At 36.7% G+C, this 9,868-nt stretch overlaps 1 pseudogene; it reads right to left on the bottom strand.

Moving 5' to 3' along the window:
• Positions 1 to 8,301: 8,301 nt before the first annotated feature.
• Positions 8,302 to 9,365, bottom strand: LOC119514864 (annotated as a pseudogene).
• Positions 9,366 to 9,868: the final 503 nt, after the last annotated feature.

The raw sequence follows: 9,868 nt of genomic DNA, 5'->3' as shown, positions 1-9,868 counted from the left end.
GCTATGCATTTCTGTATCTATACAATCAATCCTGTTGAAACTTCTGCACTGCTTCAGCATAAAATGACTGATGTCTAACCTCTTTCTATCTCCTGATAACCTGTGTTCTCAAATTTAACTCTCAAAGTTCACTTTTAAATGTTAGTTCACAATAGTGAGACCACACAGTATCCTCCTTTTGTTTCTGGCTAATTTCACTCAATGTAATGCCTACTGTCTACCATTTTGTCTTCTGGATTTTTATATGTCATATCATATTTTATTTTTTATTTTTTCAGCTCTCTTTCTTTTTACCCTTACTGATAACCTTCATTTCTACACTATTCTCCAAATCTCTCTCTCCTGGCTTTTCCTATCTGCCTGTAGCATTTCCTGTAGTATTTCTTGTAGATTAGGTATCTTGTTCACAAACTCTCTCAGTGTCTGTTTGTCTGAAAACATTTTAAATTCTCCCTCATTTTTGAAGGACAGTTTTGGCAGATATGGAATTCTTGGTTTGTGGTTTTTTTTCTCTCTCAGTATCTGAAATATATCATAATATTGTCTTCTTGCTTCCATGGTTTCTGCTGGGAAATCCACACATGTATTATTGAGCATCCCTTGTATGTGATGTATTGCTTTTCTCTTGCTTCTTTCAGAATTCTCTCTTTGTTTTTGACATTTGATAACTGAATATTAAGTGTCTTGGATGAGGTATATTCAGATCTATTCTGTTTGAGGTATGATATACTTCTTGAATCTGTAATTTTATGTCTTTCATAAGAGATGGGAAATTTTCAGTGATTATTTCCTCCATTACTGTTTCTGCCCCTTTTCCCTTCTCTTCTCCTTTTGGGACACCCATGACAGATATATTCATGTGCTTCATGCTGTCATTCAATTCCATGAAACCCTGCTCATATTTTTCCATTCTTTTCCCTATCTGTTCTTTTGTGTGTAGGATTTCAGGTGTTTGTCCACTAGTTTATGAATCCTTTCTTCTACCCCTTCAAATCTGCTGTTTTATGTCTCCATTGTGTTTTTCATCTCTTCTATTATGCCTTCATTCCCATAAGTTCTTCCAATTGTTTTCTCAAACTTTCAAGTTCTTCCTTATGTTTGCTCAATATCTTCTTTATATCCTTCATCTATTTTGCCATATCTTTCTTCAAGTCATTGATTTGATTTTTTAATTGATTTAGCATATTTGTATGAACATCGCTAATTAGCCATTTCAACTCCTGTATCTCATTTGAAGTGTAAATTTGTTCCTTTGACTGGGCCATATCATCATTTTTCCTAATGTGACTCATAATTGTTTGTTGTCTAGGCATCTGGTTTCCTTGATTATCCCAATCAGATTGTCCCAGACCAGATGGGCCAGTTCTTAGGAAGAGGGTGGAAATAGTATCAAGTTTTCCCTGAGGATGAGACGCAGAAGATTGTCAGAGTTTTCCTGTGAGTCCTCTAGACTCTGTGCTTTTCCAATCCTGCCCAGCTCCCCACTAGTGTAAAGAAGTGCAGTGCCTTTAATTCTTAAGCAGACCCTGTCTGTGCCAGGGACTGAGGGTGAGTCAGAAGCCAAGCTTAAACTATTTCTGTTTTTCTTTTTTCCCCAGATCCTGGAGTCTGAATTCTCTGAGTGAGGGCAGCCACTTGAGCTTCTTCCCACAGCACCCCCCTTTTCTTAGGGAAGATACAACCTTTAGAGTTGTATTCAATGTGTATCCAGTCACAAATGTCCACCCAAAAGTTGTTCTAGACTCTTTATTAGTTGTTCTTGGCTATTTGCTAGTTACTCTAGAAGACTAACTGAATTCCATACTTCCCTATGCTGCCATCTTGTCCTGACAGTTGTATTTTAATCTGGTGAGATCTATGTCCAATTTCTGACCTAAAGTTTTTAAGACAGTAAACTTAAATTTTCTTTAAGGAGATTTCTTACAGAAAAAATAGAAAACTAATACAAAATTAATTCACTTTAATTGAACGTCCCTGATTCCCCATTATGAACTTGCACATAGACAAAAAGGATCAAAGCTTTATTTGTCACTTCTTCTTTAAAGTGGGTCTGAAAAAAATGCACTTATTAAAGCAGATGACACTAGATAGTAAGGACAGTTCAAAACAAAGTATTATAAATGGCCATATTTGTGATGAACTATGAATTTTAGGGACTAGATGTGGTAATGGACAGAGGACTGATAAACAGTATCATCTATCATCAGTGGAGCATGGATTTGGGTGGTGGAAAATCAACAATAGGGTGCCAAGCACAATTAGAACAAGGAGAAAGTAATGCAAAAAGATAAGTGAAAGCAAATAAATTAAAAGGTAGACTAAAAATGAAAGAAGCAATGAAATAGAATAAATTAAAAATTAAGAAATTGAAGAAAGGTGAAGAATGGGGAGAAGAGAAAGTGAAAATACAAAAGATGGTAAGTGGAAGAAAAATTAATAAAGAAAAATCTTTTTAGTCAGAAACTCCTCATTAAACAACTAGAATACCAAATATCCTCTGTGCTGGCTAATTTTTTGTTAACTTCATAAGGTTATGGTGTCTAGTGTTTGTGTCTGCAATCAGTTGACCTTAAGCATAGGAAATTACCCAATGTGGTGTATTAGTTAGGATTCTCTAGGGAAACAGAATCAACAAGAGATATCTATAAATATAAGATTTATAAAAGTATCTCACACAACTGTGGGTATGCACAAGTCCAAATTCTATAGGGCAGGCAGCAAACTGGCAAGTCCAATGAAGATATTCAACGAACTCATTAGGTGACGAACTGACAACTTCAATAAATGTGTTTGACGAACTCCTCAGGAGATGAACTGGCAACTTCAATGAATGTGTTTGATGAACTCAGGGAATGAACTGGCAACTTTGACAAAATCCTCAGGAAACACTTCGCTGGACAGCCAAAGAAGTAAAGGTTCTCTATCTGTCTCACTTAAAAGTATTCAACTGATTGGATTAAATCCAGCTGACTGCATTCTCTCATTGTGGAAGACTCACCCTTCATTGACGTCATTATTCACAGCTGCAGCCAATTGACTGATGATTTAATAAACCAGCCTGTTGGTTTATTAACCAGCCACAAATGTCCTCACAGCAATGGTTAGGCCAGTGCTTGCTTGACCAGACAGCTGGGTACCATCACCTGGCCAAGTTGACACATGTGCCTCAAGACTGCACCTTCCACTTCCTGAATTTCCAGTCTAAATAATTCAAATGCAAGAATTCCACATCACTGTTTTAGTTTACCAGTGTTGCTATGACATATATCACAAACCAGCTGGCTTATACAGTAGGAATTTATGACCTAATGATTTTGGTGGCTAAAGTTTAAAATCAGGGTCTTGACAGGACATACTTTCTCCTGGAGTCAATAGCATGGTGGTTCTGGCTTGCCACAATTCTTGATGTTCCTTGGCTTGCATCTCTACCTCTGTCAGATGGTAATCTGTTTTCCTGGTGTTCTCCTGTGTCTTTCTCTGAATGACTGCATCCAAATTCCCCTATTCCTTAAAAGGACTCCACGTGATTCAAATAAGTCCCACTCTGATTCAGTATGGCTTCATCTAAATAGGATCTTCAAAGATCACATTCTCAAATGAGTGTAAACATTAAATAATACTTATATCTTCAAAAGTCCTACCTATTAATTGGTTCACACCCACAGGACTTTATGGGGAAAGTGATTCAGTCCCCAATAATCATTCTCACCAGAATTTTAAGTCTCTAGCTTATCCTGCAAATTCAGACTTGCCATCAACCACCATCACATGAGTCAGTTCTTTTTAATAAATTTCTTAAATAAATATAATACATCCCTGGAAACATATAAATACATATATATGTTATTTGTATCCTGTTGGCTCTGTTTCTCTGGAGGACCATAATACATCTTCTATCCAATGATTCATATTAATATCTGTAATCTTCTTTTCCTAAGCTTATTCCTTTATCAGGAACACAAGAGGCCAAGTGCTCATGTCTCTTACCTCTTCATTCTGGCCCAGCCTTTGTGACCATACTCCACATTCCTCTTGCTCACCCCTCTCTAAACTACCATTTTACACTTACATCCTTTGGGGCTGATTTAGGGCTTCAGTTTACTGCAGCATCTTGTTACCTTGTGGATTTTTTGTCTTACTCACATGTTTTTGGATGGAAGAGATTTACTCTCCTTCCAACAATAATCAAACTTGGGTCAGGCATGGATCCAAAATACCAAGCAGCTGGAGTTTGAAAGTGAAAACCAGAGCTGAGGGCAAATTGGAGTCACATGGGACATTAATCCTCTGTTTGGACAGATAATTGCAGGTTGTTTCATTTCTTGGATTCCCAACTCTTGAAGCAATAAAACATCCATGAAATACACTGTTTTGGGAATGAAGATAGATAACTGTAGTTCATTTCAGTCAAGATGGGGAACGCTGAGTGTATTGATTATTGGAGCTGAGTGAAGCATTAGTATTGTGGGGACATATTTTTAGTTGGAATAAAGTTCAAGTTGGGTCCTATTATAAAACTATGTTTTGAGACTGATAAACTATTAAGTAAAGAAACTAATAAAACTCATCCTTGCTATTAATTTCAGCATGTGCTAGTGATGATAAAAACAGCAAAATTTGAGCAGATCCTATAATACCAGTTATTTGCATATTGTGGGTGGTATAGCAATAGGTGGTCCATTTGCATATCTTCAGTCTGGATCCAGTATCCTTGGATTCATATTTTTTGGACCTCTATTTAATTGCATATGCATGTTGCACATGTGAATCAAACATGTCTGTTTCAGTGTTTTGGGAAATCACTTTCTTAAATTTCTGAATAAAATCTTTCAGGCTGAAATAATCTTTTATTTTTTCAGAGTATGAAGAAGTAAAATGAACAATTTTATTTCCAAACCAAGAGTTTCTTTGCACAATTAACACTGTGAGGAATTCAGACTACCTGAGAAAGTATGGAAAATAGGTAATGTCTTAAGAGGCAGTTACAGCTTTGGAGGAGGTGTTTCCTCTGGAAATCAAGGGTTAATGCAATCATCTGCAGCTCCTTAGATACTATCCTGAATTTTTGCCAAATCTGTTTGTATTGTTATATGGTGCTCAGATGGTAGAAGAAGGTTTGATAAGTGAGAACTACAGTTTCAGAGACATATGCCTGGGTAAATATAAATAAGCTTCAATAATAGACTCATCCAGTGAAATAGGCTACAGATCAGATACTCAGCACCCTATTACTGGAAATAATCAAAGAGAATTCATAAAGAGTATTTAGGAAGAAATTTCTCCATTGGCTGGAGTCTAGCAGCAACAAATTCTAGACCCTTTTCACCTCTCAGATTCTGCATGTATTATCTTACTTTGAACAATCCCATCATATGCCAAAAGATGAGCACTAACCTGTCTTTATATCTGTGGCATATGTGGCATATGCCATAACTGCTCCCTGATATATATGTGGCTTCCTTTTCTCCCCTGGCACAACTGAGCATTCTACTTTCCCCAATCCTTTTCACACTAGGTATGAATAGTTCTTGTGTAAGAATTATGGTTGGAAATGATGAATTATTTCATCATTTCATGCTTTCATGCTGAAGTATTCAATTGCAGAAGATATTACTTCTATGTTCTTTCTATGCTGCAACAATCCTGGAAGCATACATCTTTTACTTGTTTGAATTCTTAACACACACATACATTGAAATAATAACCAGATTGATAGTCTTGGTAAATCTTCAAGAAGAAAAACATCAAAGCAAAGTCAACGTTTGTATTCTAGCTCCCCCTTTTTCTAATATAAAAATAGTTCTGTGTGTGTGTGTGTGTGTTTGTGTGTGTGTGTGTGTGTGTGTGTGTGTGTTTGTGTGGTAAAGCATACACAGTTTCTCCACTTAAAGAGCTCTGAAAGATCATTTCTGAATTAACTATAGAAAATCTGTTATCCCAAAAGAATTTTTTTATAGTAAAATTATTGAGTCATCTCTTAAGAGCCCAAGATGTGCACTGGAAATAATGTTTAGATAAAAAGGGTAACTCTAATTTTCATCTTAGAGTGCAAAGATATCAGTGAATAACAAAATATTTTTATAATTTGAAGCATTCATTATTCTTTTTACTCTTCATTGAGATTCTCCCAGAGGTACATATAGACTTAGAAAGATTAAAGGAAGCCATTCTAGAAACAAATCCCTGCAAGTCACTAGTTACAAAGTCACCCAAGTAACCCAGTGGAGATGCTGAAGTCTATGGGCTAAGAGATAAAGAGTCGGTCAAGTCAATGGTTTTGGCCCTTCTTAGAGAAGGAAAGAATTAATTTCTTGTTCCTTTAAAATAATTTAGAATAAATTGAGAGCCAAACAACTGTTTTTTTTTTCCAGCTACAAATAATAAGAAACAAATTAGCTTCGAAACATTTACCCACACAAATGTTCATGGCAGCATTTTTCACAACAGCCAAAGAGTACAAGCAACCAAAATGTCCATAAACTGATGAATGGATAAACAAAATGTGGTGTATCAATACAGTGGAATATTATTCAGCAATAAAAAGAATGAAATACTGATACATACTACCTACAACATGGATTGACCTTGAAAATGTTATGCAAAGTCAGAGGAGTTGGTACAAAGGATCATATATTGTATGATTCCATTTATGTAAAGTGTCCATAAATTGCAAATCCATAAAGTTAGGAAGTAAATTATCGGTTTCCTAGGGTGGCAGAAAGAGAGGAATGAGGAGTGACTGCTAATGGATATGGGACTTTTCTGTGGGGTGGTAAAGTAGCCTAAAATTAGATTGTGGCAATGGTTACACAAGTCTGTGAATGCACCAAACACCACCAAACTATAAATTTTAAATTGGTGAAGTTTATACCAGGTGAAATGCTTCTCGACAAAGCTCCCATCCCATCCCCAAATAAACACCAAAAAACTACACACACACACAGACACACACACACACAAACTCCTTCTTAGCTGAATTTAGAAAATAAAATGAACAAATGTAAGTTTAATTACACTAAGTAGGAAAAACCCTATATTAATGTAACTATTTAAAAAATTCAGTTATCTCAAAGTTCTCCAGGTAAAAGTTAGATTTTCAACCCAGCTATATCTTCAAAAAAATTCACACTTATCCTTAATAGTTAAAAATGCCAAAAGCATAACCTTTTATTTTTATTAAGCACATAATACAAATGTCTTTTTATCCTTGAAAGCCATTGCCACATGTATCTATGATTAATGTATGGAATTAGAAGTTTCACTTTCTAGTGATTTCACATGTAACATTCTGAGGTAGGTTGAAAAAAGTTAACCTGTATACATTTATACAGTAATTGCCTCACCGAGGTTAGAGTAGCTCTTCTGAAGGCTCAATCTAAGAATATTTAAAAGGGTATAACAAGAAAGTACTCTTTAGAATAGAAGTGTTTGGAATTGGTCTTAACTAGTGGATCATAGCTGGATTAGAATAACCTGTGGAATTTAGAGATTCCCATCCCCCACTTATTGAGTCAATCACAATCACAAAGGTTGGCACCCAAAACCTACATATTTAGATAAGCTTTTCAGGGCATACTGACACTGGCCTGGCAAGTAAGGAAATTACATACCTGATAATTACTACTTAGCTTACTAATAGGAGGGCAATAAAAATAATAGAGGTGCTACCCTTTAACCATCTTATATATTCTCAATTGTCTACAAATCTTCATAGATAAAAATAAATTCTTCTTGAAGTGTTAAAATGTTTTGAACCTTATGAACATGGGCTTGATATATTAAACATTTTTTATGTTCTGATGGGATAGTAAAGAATATTTTTAAAGAGTTCATCTTTGGAGGTCTTTACAATGTAACATATGGTCTCTAGTCAAGAGAATAATGGAGTCCAAGGAGTCAGATTTAATTAAATTTAATTAAGTACAAACATCATATACTTCCACTTTCCCAGAAATAGTAACTTTATTTTTATTAAGGAAATGGAAATTATTGTGACTTGCCTTCATTCTGTGACAGGGGTGTGTGTGTGTGTGTGTGTGTGTGTGTGTGTGTGTGTGTGTGTGTATAAGTTCAGCAAATAGCTAAGATTTAAAAGTCCTGTTACCAAACCTACAGCACTTTAAAAATACTTAAAGCCAACTACATTCTCTATTTAGCAGATCAATCTGACCCACTAAAGTTTAATCCAATTTGTCCCTTGATCACCAGATAATTTAGGTTCCTTGGGGTGTATAACATGATTAATCTTACAGTTTTTCCTGACAGCTGTCCAGGATAAAGGAGCACTTCCTTCTGATTCCTTCAGTTAGTTTGGGCAACTCTAGGGTCAGAACTGTGAACCTTCAATGTCTTCACCAACTCTGGAAGAACAAAATCAGCTTCCATTCCCAGTCCTTCAGAGTTCATTGGCCAACTATCCGCTATGGCCTGTCAAACAGAATCACTTGCATTTCATCTGGAATTCTGTTACAAGCTTGAGAACCTCTCTGACCAGTTCCTCGTAGGTGAAGCTCAGGACACTGATACTGTATGTCCCCATGGAAGAGAATCTGCTGGGACCTCAATGACTTCCAGGGTAGCCCTGAGGTAGTCGTCCATATACATCACTGGGAGTTTTGTGATGGGTTTTAGATGGCATTCAAATTTGCCATTCTATGCAGCATCTCGAAAAATCTGTACTGAATACTCAGCTGTTACTTGTCTAGGTTGGGAGTTGGCTGAAATGATTCCAAGATATCTGGGACATCAGAAATCTAACCCATAACAATAATAATATTCTCCCTTGAGTTTGGCATGGACTTGGACATACCATAAATGGTCCTGGGTCTTTGAACACAGAGACAGTGGGTTGGATTCCAGGGAGAAGTAGATCCAGAGTCTCCAATGGTGCCAGGCACAAACAATAGCAAATTTTGTTCTGCAGCAACATCCAGAACATTAGGTAATACAGTTGTATTCACAGTTCTCACCCAGGATACATTTGTTTCTCCAACCATGCTGAGGGAGTCACTTCAATGAAACAGTCAAGTGATGCAGTTGTTTACCACTATACTACAAAGATTTTTGTAATCCAAAATGTCAGAATAAATAAATTCCCCACTCTGGAAGATGTGAATGGAGGAGTTTCCTTATGTCTTAAAGATTGCATTGTGCTTTTCCAAATCATTTCCTCCAAAAAGTTAGTAAGCCCTACTCCAAGCTGACCAAGACCTCCTGTAATTAAGATGTATGGATGGTCTATTTCAGAGAAAGAAACGGTGGAAGCTGCCATCTGCTGGAATCTGTCCAGAAACCAGACTGGCATGACAAGCTGGGCTTTGCCACATCTGACTGACAACTTCATTCAGCATCCTGATAACCAGCATTTTCTTTCCAAATACTCTTCCGATGTAGCCGTTCAGTGATGATGCGAATGCGGCACTGCATTCTCGTGCTAGACGTGGCCCGCAGTCAGAGAACCCAGAGCAGAAAAGAGAGCCTGGAAGCATATTTTGAGATGGGGTTTCCATTACACTTGGAACCTAATTCACAAACATGTCCCACCCAACAATAGGTCTTCCCCCACAGGGATGGATTAAGAGAACACGGCCTTTTGTGGAGTACATAACAACTCCAAACCAGCACAGATGGCTATGCACAAAAGCAATTTAAAGTTAACGTTCAAAAGTTTAGAACTTCTCTTGAAGCATTCAGTGCATGAGCATTTTATGTAAGGTAACTGATATCAGATTTCAATGCTACAATGTCATAGTGTGCACAGGTCCACTTTATTTCTGTAAAGTAAGAAAAAAGCTACATGCACTGGTCTCTGCCCCAGGAGATAATTCATACCAACTTACAGACTGCTACAATTGATTCTGTGTGTACC

This window comes from Choloepus didactylus, chromosome 1 (genome assembly GCF_015220235.1).
Source record: "Choloepus didactylus isolate mChoDid1 chromosome 1, mChoDid1.pri, whole genome shotgun sequence".
Classification (NCBI taxonomy): Eukaryota; Metazoa; Chordata; class Mammalia; order Pilosa; family Megalonychidae; genus Choloepus; species Choloepus didactylus.
Note: the sequence above shows the minus strand (reverse complement) of the source record. Positions and strands in the feature narration are given on the sequence as shown.